We start from the raw sequence: 12,911 nt of genomic DNA, 5'->3' as shown, positions 1-12,911 counted from the left end.
ATCTCCAGGGAAGAAGTCTCTGAGTTGCAAATGATTGGAAGCAGGGCCAGCATCCATGAAAGCATCATGTATCTTGAGGTCTTGTTCTTATATTCATGACTAGACATCTCCTTTTGACCACCATCATGGACAGGGCAGAGAGTGCTCCACATGGTATGAATTCTTTCATTGCTCTTATAAGTAGTTCTTATATCCTAGCTTTACAATATATGTCTAGATCCCATTAAATCCAAACAAGATGTTCACCATGGATTCAGCACTCAGAATGGAATAGCGTATGCCAACATATAAATACTTCGTTTGATAAGCTGAACAGTACAACAGTACTGAGACTTAATTTTAGGTAGCTGTTTCACTGTGAATGCCAGTGGAAAACCAGCAGCACCACTGTTCCAGATGCAGGAGAGGAGCAGGATCTTCCCTTAGTATGAAGTAGCAGTCAGCTTTCTGCTGTGCTCAGAAACACTCTACTCTGCAGTTCAGAGACTTTATAAAGCAACTGCCGTTTTAGGGAAACCAAAGAAACAACAATAACATGTTGCCTATTAGAGCAAACTGACGCACCCGACAGCAGTCTTATTATGACTGATAAACATTTACTCAAGGTACTGAAATAAACGCCTTTTTTGTTCACAGCCTCCCCTCCAGCCTCTCTGCTACCTTCAGTCCCAGCACAGGAACCAGAGTGCTTCAATAGCCCAACATCCAAACAGTGCTTTCAGCTGCCTACCTTCAAATTAAGTCAAGCCTCTCTAATGCTTCTAATTTAGTGAATGAATACAAAGAAGAAAAACAAGGCTTTTGGTTTGGCTTTTCTAATTCATGTGGCCTTGTGCTTCAAGATATTTTTGAGATTGAAGTGGCTTTTAAAACATGGTTTCAACTGACAAATATACAGATTTGAATACTGATCATTTCTCAGTATTTTTTTCTTTTGAATTTAAAGAAAGGACTATTTTACAGGTGACTGCCTAGAGGGTAAGAACTCCAAAAATTGGACATATCAGTAAAGTATCTCAGGTATGTCTCATCTTCATTTTAGGCAATGAGCGAGCATCTGCAACTTACATACACTGTTAGGATCCAGCTCTGGGAGAATCAATAAAGACCACACAACTTTACTCCACACTCCAGTCCAAAGCCTTAACTACTGACAAGACAGCCTGTAATTTGAGCAAAGAACGAGAGAGCCTGAAGGTGTTGAATTAATGCACCATGAAAGCATAAATCTGCTGTGTTGTGATGGAGCTAAAATCAGGTTTCTTTAGTACTGTTGACAGTATTCAGCTCCTAGTGTATTTCTGACTTTGGGTATGTAGGCTACCTAGCAATTTTGTCACATCTTGAAAATAGAGCAGCGGAAAAATCCACTTAGACTCTTGCAGCCACAGGTCATATTTGCTATTCTCTAACAGACTGACATGTCATGAATGGAGCCTGCTTCTTCAGTTCCACAACACTGAACTTTTCACTTGCATCACTAAATCTGGGAAAGGACTGAAAAACAGAATGAACTCACTGATTTCCCTGAAAAATTATCTAAATTTTGTTGTTGACATAAAATATCATCAATAAAGTCAAATGGGAAATAAAATATAATTTGAAAGAAAAAGTAATGTCAAAATTAGAGCTGAAATAATGTACTCGGTAATTTCAATACCGCTGATCCCATTGACTTTGGATGAGAAAACTGACATAGACAACGAATAAAAGCCATCACACAGACAGCTGTTTTTTTAAGCAGACACCTGCTCAGGTATACCTTTGTGAGTAACAGCTAGTTGCCATTCCATATGTGTGACATTTCCAAGGCCAGTTTTTGTCTTTATATCCTTTTATCTCTATGAAGCCATGAAAATTGAGATTTCTGACTAAGGCCATGCTGATACCTGGCTCTGTTCCTAACCTGCTCCACCGAGCCTCTCCATGGAGAGAAAGATGCAAGATTTCACTACTGAGGTGGAGGTGAAGATATCTGCTCAATATTTTGAGTACAAGTGCTCTGTTCCCTAGAGCAAGTTTGTAAGACCTGCTCAGAGCTAGTCATAAAGACAAGGTGGTGTAGGCAGCTGCCTTGTGCAGCAGGCTGCCAGGGTGGAAATCAGCCATTGCTCTCTGCAGATGGAAATATGCAGGGCAGCAGCTGCAGGGTGTGAAAGTGAGGTCCTCATACAAGAAGCAACTACTGTTCTTCCTCTCAAAAATAAGTAAATCAAGCTCTTCAGTACTCTCCAAAGTTCTAATTTCTTTGTTTTGCTTTCTCTTGCTAAGAAATCTTAGAAGAAAATAGTAAGACTATCCCTAGGTAACTGCTAAAGATTGTTGGTTTCACAGTGAGTGATATAATTTAAGCTAGCTATAATCACCTGCAAAGCCAGATACAGTCCAATTACTCTAATGAACAAAAACATTCATCATGTCATTTCCCTAATATTCAGTTGTTTGATTCCCAGTCTTGCACAATCATGAGTGTTTGCTCGAAGGAACTTCTAGGGTTTATATTGTCCAACAGCCCACTTAAAGCAGGGTTATCACTAGAAGAGGCTCAGCTTTGCCCATCCACATCTTTAAAATATCCAGTATTAGAACTTTCAAAATAACTTGCAAACACTTTTTCCTAATGACCAGTCTGAGCAGTCCCTGGTTGTTGCCCATTGCTATATCATCTGCCATTACTGTAGAGTCACAGTTCTGTCATTCCTGTGACTACTCCTCCAGCTGTTCTAAGTACATCCTCATCCAAACAGACTGAGGAGGAGTAACTTCCCTCAGTTTACAGGCTGTGTTCCTCCTTATGTACCCAGCACACATGTGCCTCACCTCTGCTTATTGGCATCCACCTAATCCTTTTCAGCAAAGTTGCCACTCATGCAGCCAGTTCCCAGGATTAGTGGGCATGAGTTTAGGTACAGCACTACAGCAAGGTGGAATAAGACCAAAACACTATACACCCTTAGGAATTCAGAAATAACCTGTTCAGTTCCTATGATTCCTTTAGCTCCCCTGTTTGCACTCACACTGCTCACACTAGTCTTTACCCCATGCTATTGATAAAATTGACTGTTGTAATGGCCAGCACAAGAGTATCCACAGATGCTTTTAAGAACAGGCATAAAATCATGACTTTTTAATGCAATTGTAAGAATCGCTGAACCACAGAATTACAGTGGTTGGAAAGCACATCAAGAGATCATTGAGTCCAAGCTTCTGCTAAGGTAAGTTCCCTACAACAGGTAGCACAGGTATACATCCAGATGCATCTAGGATATCTCCATAGAAGGAGACTCCACAACCTCTATGGATAATTGCTGTTGGCTCAGACAATCACAATTGACTTCATCAATATTTATACATGCAACTGAGCACTTTTGGGTGAAAGCATATGTGTGGGTCAGGTAAAAGAGTCCCTGGTATATTTCATCTGTTATGGGCACAAAAACAACACACTGGCCCAGTACAAATGGACTTGTTGAGTCAGTGTGGAGGACTCCACTCACTTCTTATAAGAATTTTGAGTCATTTTATTTCCACCTAGCTCTAGCATGTTACTGCAAACTTGAGCACCCACAAACAGAGCAAATTAGGTACAAGCTGGAACTGCAACTTTCAGTTTACTAACCTGCACTCCAAGACCTCTCCACAATGTGAACCAAAACACTGAAGTCTAGGAAGATTAAGATTTGATCTAAATTGGTAACATAGTGGGATTTCCAACCTGTGGGATTTCTTCTTTGTGCAACATCCTGACCCTACTTCTATCACAAAAACATGAGGCTCTGAGAACACACTCATCCCTATGATTACCCTTGAATTTCAGGTGTTGAATAGAGTAGAGTAGAGTAGAGTAGAGTAGAGTAGAGTAGAGTAGAGTAGAGTAGAGTAGAGTAGAGTAGAGTAGAGTAGAATAGTTCAGTTGGAAAGGGAACTTCAAACACCATTCAGTCCAACTGCTTGATCTCTTCTGGACTGAAAGCTGATGTATATTACTAAGGACATTATCTAAAAGCCCCTTGAACTCCAACAGGCATGTGGCATCAAAGACCTCATTAGGAAGCTTATTCCAGTGTTTGACCACCCCAACAGAAAAGGAACTTTTCTTAATGTTCATTCTGAACTTCCAGTGGCACAGCTTTGGGACTTTACCACATCTGTCATCTGTTACCAGAGAGATGGTCACCTCAAACATCTCAGGTATTCAGTATCATTTTTCTTCATCTCCTATGTTCTGTTCAATAATCATTATTGTTTCCTTCTGTTCCTCATGTCCTTCATTGTTCCCTTTTTATGGCATGTACCAGAGCAAACCTACATCCTTCTCGAAGCATTTGAAGGTTGCTCAGTTTATTTACAGCCAGTAGCACATTAAAACTTCCACTATGACACATTAATACTTTCCACTGTGCAAAATTAGCTCTTATCTATTCGTTGGACATTAATTTAGTTGATTTTGATAGCCAGAACTCTCTGATACTGTTGAAGTTAATGACCTGATATTTTACAAGACAAGAGACATTTCAAATCAAACTGATTGTATTAATAGTTTTATTGAGCAACATTAACAGAAGTGTGTTGTTCAAAAATGTCCTCCAGCAAAGCCTTTATTAGAACATTAATTGTGACAGAATGTCCAAATCCATTAAGTAAGAGACATTTTTTATTTCTACAATTTACAATTGCAGCCTAAAATTCTAGAATAGAAGCTGATCACCATACGGTTCTGCTTGAAAGCTCTATCTCCTGTTGAAATGAATGGGTAACTACTGCATGCAGATCATTCTACTTTATTGACAGATTCTCTGTGCTTCCAGCTGCATAAGCAAAGGAGGAAAAATACCTGTCGGAAAGGGGATGAATGAATTCACTTCTGAAGTATGCAAGGATCTGGAAGTTCATTTGATATTAGGAAGGTGGGATGGAACTCCGCAGCATGAAAAAATGAGATTTTTCTAAGAAATAATATATAAACAGTATTGTTTTGACTGCTTGATGGATGCTAATGATAACCTGGTGATGAAAGCAATTGATGACCTGATAAGAATGGAGCAGCACTATCTCAGATATTTTGCTTGTAAGGTTATTTTCATATATCAGGTAAATCCCAAGGGCTGCACTGAAAGCACTGCGTCCCATTTCATTATGCTGGTGTACAACAACAGAAGTGGATGTTGGTAGTATGGCAGTAGAGACTGAATCTTCCTACCAATACTTCGTTACATTTTGTTGTGCGACAGACGGTAGCAGAGGGGCAGTCTGACACAATGGTATCTGACATGAAAATACATATGAAGCAAAGGTATATCATGAATTCCTCCATGTGGAAGAAATGGCACCCATTGACATTCATTGATTCTTGCTGAATGTTGATGTGAGCACAGTGAGGTGGTGTGTGGTGCATTTCAGCAGTGGTGATCTCTGCTAGTGAAGGTTTTGAAGAGCATGGCATTCAGGCTCTTGTTCATTGCTGGTGAAAATGCATAGTGGAGTGCATAGGTGGTGAATGTTGAAAAAGTAGTGCTTTGTAGCTGAGAATTTGCTCTATTGAATAGTGTCATTGTGCTCTTTGCATCTCTTCTCATTTTCATGGAAATAAAGAGGAGGCATTACTTTCAGAGTGACCTACATAGACATGAAGTATGATGCTGTTCAAAAGAGGTATATTATATTTCAAAAGTCAAAATAGGCCAGGTTCACAGAGTTAAAGCCACTGATAAACCATTCACACTTTACTTCCTCTCTCAGTCTACTGGTTGTAAATATTCATTCAAGTCAATTTTCACTCATCCAGAAGAATGCCACACTGACCCTCACATGTACACTCAAAGGATTAGTTTCCTAAAGAGGTCACAAAACACTCTTAAAGCAGTGGTCATACCACTCAGATCAAACTAAAGCCAAATACAATTATGGTATTGCAGAACTTTTGTTTTAATACCTTCTCCAGGACAAATTGCCAAGGGATCTTTCTAACACAGACATACATTTGGTCTCTCTAAGACAGTATACCTATATGTATATGTGTAGAAGCAACTATGATCAATGCCACATATCTTGGGGCAATAGGATTATCTAACACATTGTAAGGTGATTTTATGGGAAAGAAAAAAATAGAAGTTTCTTCTCCTACATTACTCAGAGCATCCTAAGAACTGCAACCAGGAAAAATCAGAGTTCAATTAAATCCTCCAACTCCATACTTCCTCACCATCAAGGTATCTGCTTAACAGATACCTTGCTGTGTTCAGACCACCATTAAGAGAAATCTCCCTTGGGCACTCTGGCTGCTTCTCTCTATAGATGGCTCTAGGCAGTAGGCAACTTAATCACACACCACTCCCTCAGTACTAGACACCAGAGTAAACACCAAGCTCACACTAGCAAAATATATTAAGTAGTCAGAGTTGGATTCCAAAGGGATATTTTGGGAAGCTTTGAGCCTTGTAGCCCTGGTTAAAACTGTGGCTTGCAATGGTTTGATGTTGCAGTCTGCCCCCTTTCATAGCGTTTTCAACTAAAAGAGCAAGGCGGCCTGTGAGAGATGATGAAGTGTGGCCATAATCTATTGAAGGAATAGGCTGGGGAGTCATTGCCTTAGAAGATTAAAATCCTATCATATTGTCTAAGCAGCTTTAGTCACATGAATTTTGGCACCCTGCTAGATCAACAAATAGAAAAGACAATAAATTGCCACCCCAACAAATGTCTATATGGCAAACTCTTTTGCCATTTCTTCCATCCTCTGCTCCTTCTCCCCAGGTACAAATTATTTTCTGTACTTACAATTTTCGAGAGATAGACTTTGAAACTTTATATGAGGCAACAAAGTTTGACAACAATACAGTACGATCTGCAGCTGAAAAGGAAGCGGTGGCAATCAGGGGAGAACTGCAGACAATTGTTCCAAAGCCTCACTTGCTGAATTGTAAGCCTGTGCTTGTGAACTAAAAATCTATCTCAGATAATTGACATTTATTTGATTGAAACAGCAGGGTGCCCTCCATCAGAAGGGGAGGAGACCATATGGAATAACAGTATGAGTGGAGATAATGTTTGTCTGCTGAGTGTGTCAATGTGTTTAGAGATTATTCATAGGACTCTAGGGATTCCAGTATGGTAATGTTTCAGCTAAATTAGAATCAGATTAATTGCTCTAATCTAATGGAAAGACAATGTTTATCAAATTATTGCTCCTTCACCACATGATATTGCAGTGTCATTACTCTTTGAGTTTAAAAAAAACAAAAGGCTCTCTTGTATCACATCTGCTCAAGAGCTCGGTAACACTGCTGATTTCTGCACAGGAGAGTTAATACAGTTTATTCTATGAAGTAACTAATGAATTGGAGTGAAAGCTTTGTAGAACATAAACCCTCCATATTGTGGGTAGGCCTTAAACTGTATTAATTAGGATGACTGCCTTGGTTTGGATTTGCAGATTTTCAGAGGAAGCACTTCAATTTTTGCTACTTGGTTTAGACCTTAATGCAGTGGAATGACCTGTGGCTTTTTTTTCATAGTACTAAACTGCACTAAAACTGAATAATATAGCAACTAATCTTTATATCCTTTACTTTCATCTTCTCTAATTTTCTTTCCATCAAACAACTGCGATGAAATTACCAGAAGTTAAATACACTGGGAAAACTCCGAAGACATTTCAGATATTCTTTGTATTATTTAACTGTTAGGGTTAGAGATCATCTGTTAAATGCCACTGCTGAGAAGACACTGAGCTCTTTGGCTCTTTCAAAATATAGTGGAAATTGCAGCTCCTCTAGCACTCTGCTGCAAGCATTGAGCAAGTCAGAAAATCAGACACTCCTGCTTGTGTGGCTTGAGTGGTGCAAAAATGGGCTCCAGGCACCTCTTTTAAAAGCTGATCCATGTTTTTATCCCTTCAGTAATATTTTAGAATATAATCACTCTATGCTTTACGTGCTAAATCATAATATTACAATATTAGTTCTTTTAAAACAGTATGTAGAAAGCGGTATCCTCAGAAAAAGAAGAAACATGATCTTTTCTCCAAAGTGCTAATAAATCAACCAGGAATACTCCTCTAAACTGATTTGCCGCTGTGTTCCACTAAGGTTATGCTACTGAAAAGTGCTGGACTTCACAGAACTTTGTGTATCAAACTGGAACAGACGATAGTCAAGCTCCTTGTCTCTGCTTAATTTATAATGGTGACACTGTCTTTGTGAGGCATTCCGGCTGCATGCTTAAGAGAGCACTGAACAAATATTTTCTGGGCTTCTATAGTAACTAATAGTTGCTCCTGCCTTAAAAGGGTCATATGTCCTTCCAAGACATATTTCACTGAAATTCTATTTAAGAAAAGCAAATAGCTTTGTTAGTGGAATGGTCATAATGCATATTAAAACACGTAGTTTACAGAAGTGGGACAAACATAGTCATGAGAGGGACTCAGTGCTGTGTAGAAAGCAGTGATTACACTTTTCTAATCCCTGCTAGCTTTCTCACAGTACAGCCAGGCACAGAGATGTCATGTTTTTAAGGCCCAGCCCTGCAGTGGCATGGAATTTGTTGCTCGAGTATTTTAAGATTGACTGTTTCTGTGATCCATTCCCCATCTATTTTCCTCAGACCCGGACAATTGAGTTTTATGGCACTTAGGGAGAGACCCTCACTTAGAGCAGTTCTCCTTGTGAGGCAATAAAAGTTCATGGTGACGCTTCTACCTCAGGTTTTGAGTTATAAGCCTCATTTTATAAAACATAAATCCAAGTTAAAGTGCCATAATCAATTCAAATTGGGATGCACGCTTATGTGCTATGAAGCCTTGGTGTCAACACCATAGCCACTTGATCTTTTCTGAGTTTCATTTCAAAGCTACTGCTAAACCCTTTTGTCTACCTAGCTTTTTATTTATCTGTTTGAAACCAACAGGAATATCTGCCCTCTTTCCTGGAGTTTTTCAAATTCTTTTGAAGTGAATAAACTTCTAGCAACAGTCCTGGTCGATGGTGGAAAGACTCTTCCTCTATCTTCAGCCAGTGCTTGGATCTAACTTCATATCTTTTGTTCTGAGAGCTTCAGCAACAGCTTCCCCATTGTTTTTTATGCCACGGTAGCTGTGAACCACAAGCCCAGTCACTCCCTGCTGAGATCCTGAGGTCTGTTCATCACAGAGATCCACATTCATCATGTTAGGGGTGGGAAGAAACTTCTCACAGATATATAACTGAAAGATCATATGACTTTTTGAGACTTGCTGAATAACCCACATCAAGAAAACCCTGCTCAGGAAAAATATACTGGTTTAGTGCCAGTCCATAAGCTTTGAAATATAGATAGCTTATCTAAATGCTTAATTTAAATTACTTATTCATGGTCTTTAAACTACCCACTGCCATTATTTGGAAATGATTTAAAGTAGCTGTAGTCCCACACAGGAGAGATGGTAGCATGCTGTTGGAGAGCCTTTGTTGATAAAATTTACAGTTTTATCTGTTTTGAAGTAAAAAAATGTTGCTCACATAGGACACTCCATGTGGCAATGAATTAGAAGATTTGCAAACTAGCAGCAGGGGACAGCATTTCTGAAGGCAAGTCCTTTACTGAGATCTGCAGGGTACTTCAAAATCGCTATTATTACTATCTATTAAAAATCACTGTGTTAAAAATGCATAGAACGCTCTGCAAAAAGATTAATGTTATGGTTTATTCCTTGCTCCAAAGAATTTAAAATACAGTTCTGCCTCAAGAGACCTTGTTGTCATGCTCATGTGAGCCTGAAGGACCCAACAAAGTCGACAAAAGTTGTACCATGCAATAAAGAGCTCAGCTGGGCACTGATTATGCAGAGTTAGCAAAGAAAAACAAGAAAAACAAGATAGCCAGGTCTGAGAATGTTGACCCTGATTCCTTGCACAGTCTGGTTTAATTTCACTTCATGAAACCCTGTTCTTATTCAGAGTCAATGGAAGTTTTATCGTCTGTTTAAATGCAACTTCAACCAACTTCAAGGAAGTGTCCCCAGTTCATGGGGACTTGAACATGAGACTGGAACACAGCTGTGCTTCAATTCATAAGGATATGTTGTCTCATCTATGAACTTATTTTACCTTAAAAAATAAGTACCATTACTTCAGGCTGTTCAGTTTCTCTCTATGATTTTTTCTGCACTGGTAACCATATAGTGCCAGGACCATTTTTGGTCAATTGAGTCAGTTGTTTCACAGTACCATGGAGTGGGAACATGCCTCTTAAACTCATGTCATTGGTTTTAAACATTGTAAAAGATGAATAGAAACTAATAATAATTACAGATGATACCCATTGGTGTTTACATCCCATGCCATGAAGTTGAATTTTATCTAGCCTAAGTCTCCATAATATATTTTTGGGCTCCAAAGGACACACCAAACCAAGATTCTTTTCTCTAGTCATAATGGGCACACCATAGTTTGAAGGACTGCTCCATATAAGGAAAGAAGTGCTAGCAGCAGCTTTAGATCGAGGAGCAGGTGAAGTGGAATAAGGAGTGGAATAATAATGAATGGAAGACATTGCACTCTTCTGTATCCCTTTGCCCTATCCCTTCAGTATCTCTTTACATAGTTCTACCTTCTGAAATGGGAAAAAATACAAGAAGTGGCTGATAAGTGGCCTTGCTGCACAGTGGTAATTCCTCAGAGAATGCTCTGCAAGGAAAAGGCTCACTCTCAGCACTCTGCCAGAGCCACAGCTGGACCAAAGGACTGTTACATTACTTACTGATGGTCCTGGATGTTATGTCACATGTCACCCAGCATGTTTTACTGTGGTATTACTTTGCATTATTCTTTTATTATGAATATTTCAGAGATGTATCTGGAGAGCACTGGAGTGACTTGGTAAATATGTTGCAGATTCAGTACTCAGTTACATCTGCAGGGCCAGCACAGACTGTTGCATAGACAGGTATGTTTGTATATATATGTCTAGGTATGTGTTTTAGACATGTTTTTAATTACATATAACCTTTCTGGTCTCTAATGTAAACAAACAGTATACCAAGGACACAAGTCATATACATGATGTTAGGTAGCAGAGTAATGTTGCAACACGATGTCAACTTTCCACTGTTCAATAATTCTATTTTTATCTAATTACTGCAAATTACAACATAATTTCTAAGCCAGCAACATTGTTGTAACTGATTTTCTGCTTGAGCTGTACAAACACTAAAATCCACCTGAAACTGGCAAGCTTCCGTGCATAATTGAAAAAAAAAAAACAGTTTGTTCTAAACAAAACGTTCCCAGGTTCTTCAGCTGGAGCAAATTATTACAGCTGCTAATAAAACCTATTTAAACAGATTTCATAGCATGAGAAAAAGCTCAAATAGCTCTGGATGAGGTTCTCTGGCTTTATCTCATGTCAGTAGCTCAGTGATTGCAGTAGAATAAAATTGACCAATGGAATTATGTACTCCAGGACTGGCTCTTGAAATGGTATGAATATGCAACAGTTCTTTTACAATTGCAGGCTTTGAAAGAAATTCATGTCCTTTGCATCTCTGTCTCAAAAAAGAAGAAAAAGAAAAAGGAAAAAAGAGTTCACAACACTTCTTCAATTGATTTGCACTTTGTCATTGTCATAGATATATTTTCCCTATTTTGACAGCTACCTGTAATTCTATTAGCAGCCCATCGACTATCTTGTGAAATCAATCTGTGTTGGGCTAGCCAGGTCTTCTTAAACTAGCTGATTTATTGCTTCTGCCTGCTAAAAATAATAAAATAAAATAAAATAAAATAAAATAAAATAAAATAAAATAAAATAAAATAAAATAAAATAAAATAAAATAAAATAAAATAAAATAAAAAAATAAAATAAAATAAAATAAAATAAAATAAAATAAAATAAAATAAAATAAAATAAAATAAAATAAAGAAGGCAAGGGAAGGCAAAAGGCAAGGCAAGAGGAAAGGCAAGGGCAAGGCAAGGGAAAGGAAAAAAAAAAAGAAAAGGAAAAGGAAAAGGAAAAGGAAAAGGAAAAGGAAAAGGAAAAGGAAAAGGAAAAGGAAAAGGAAAAGGAAAAGGAAAAGGAAAAGGAAAAGGAAAAGGAAAAGGAAAAGGAAAAGGAAAAGGAAAAGGAAAAGGAAAAGGTATTCTTCCTCTACAGTGAAAAAAGTACAGTGAAAAAAGTACAATTTAGACAATGTCTTAAAATGAATAATTTTTATCCTCACTGATGGCTGTCTCAGAGGAAGATGAGACGTAACCTTTCACCAGCAGTTTTGTCAAGACTCCTGCTGATGCTGGTGTGTATAAATGATTGTCAATTTTCCATATTAATTTACCTGGCTTAAAGCAGTTTAAAGCACATTCAATGCCTATTCGTTCATGCAGACAGAAAATGGGGGCACACAGGTGAATTTGCAGTTATTGCCACCCAAGCTTGTGTCAGAGGAACAGGTTATCATCATATGCTTCTTACTCAGTGACATCCAATGTAGGTTAGTGATTCACCCAGTTTTAAAATGATGTCCTGGAATTTTAACTGGTATCTGCCTTGGTCGCCTTAATTCTTTCTTCTTTACTTCAGGTCAGGAAAACAAATTACTTTGCTACTGGCCAAAAAGCAGGTTTATGTTGTTCCAGGTGGCTGTATGAAGCTTTTTTATTATCTATAAATATGTATTTGTGATTGTAGGTACAAAGAGATAAGGAATATTTTTGTATACTCAGTTACCTTGGTCAAAAATCGCTTCCCTCTTACCTTTTCTAATAGTCTGTAGAGTCAACATAGGCATTTAAAAAGTAAAAAATGACACTTTAAAAAGTGTAATATCTCTCCTTTTTATATAATAGTGGGGGTCATTTATTTTTTCCTAAGTATATTTATTTGGTTAGCCAAATTCACTATCCTAGAGAGGCTTACAAGAGTAAGAGTATGGAGAGAA

The sequence above is a fragment of the Cyrtonyx montezumae genome, unplaced genomic scaffold (genome assembly GCF_038088225.1).
Source record: "Cyrtonyx montezumae isolate F1298 unplaced genomic scaffold, pur_monq_1.0 scaffold_13, whole genome shotgun sequence".
NCBI classification, from domain to species: domain Eukaryota; kingdom Metazoa; phylum Chordata; class Aves; order Galliformes; family Odontophoridae; genus Cyrtonyx; species Cyrtonyx montezumae.
This window is presented reverse-complemented; position numbering follows the sequence as displayed.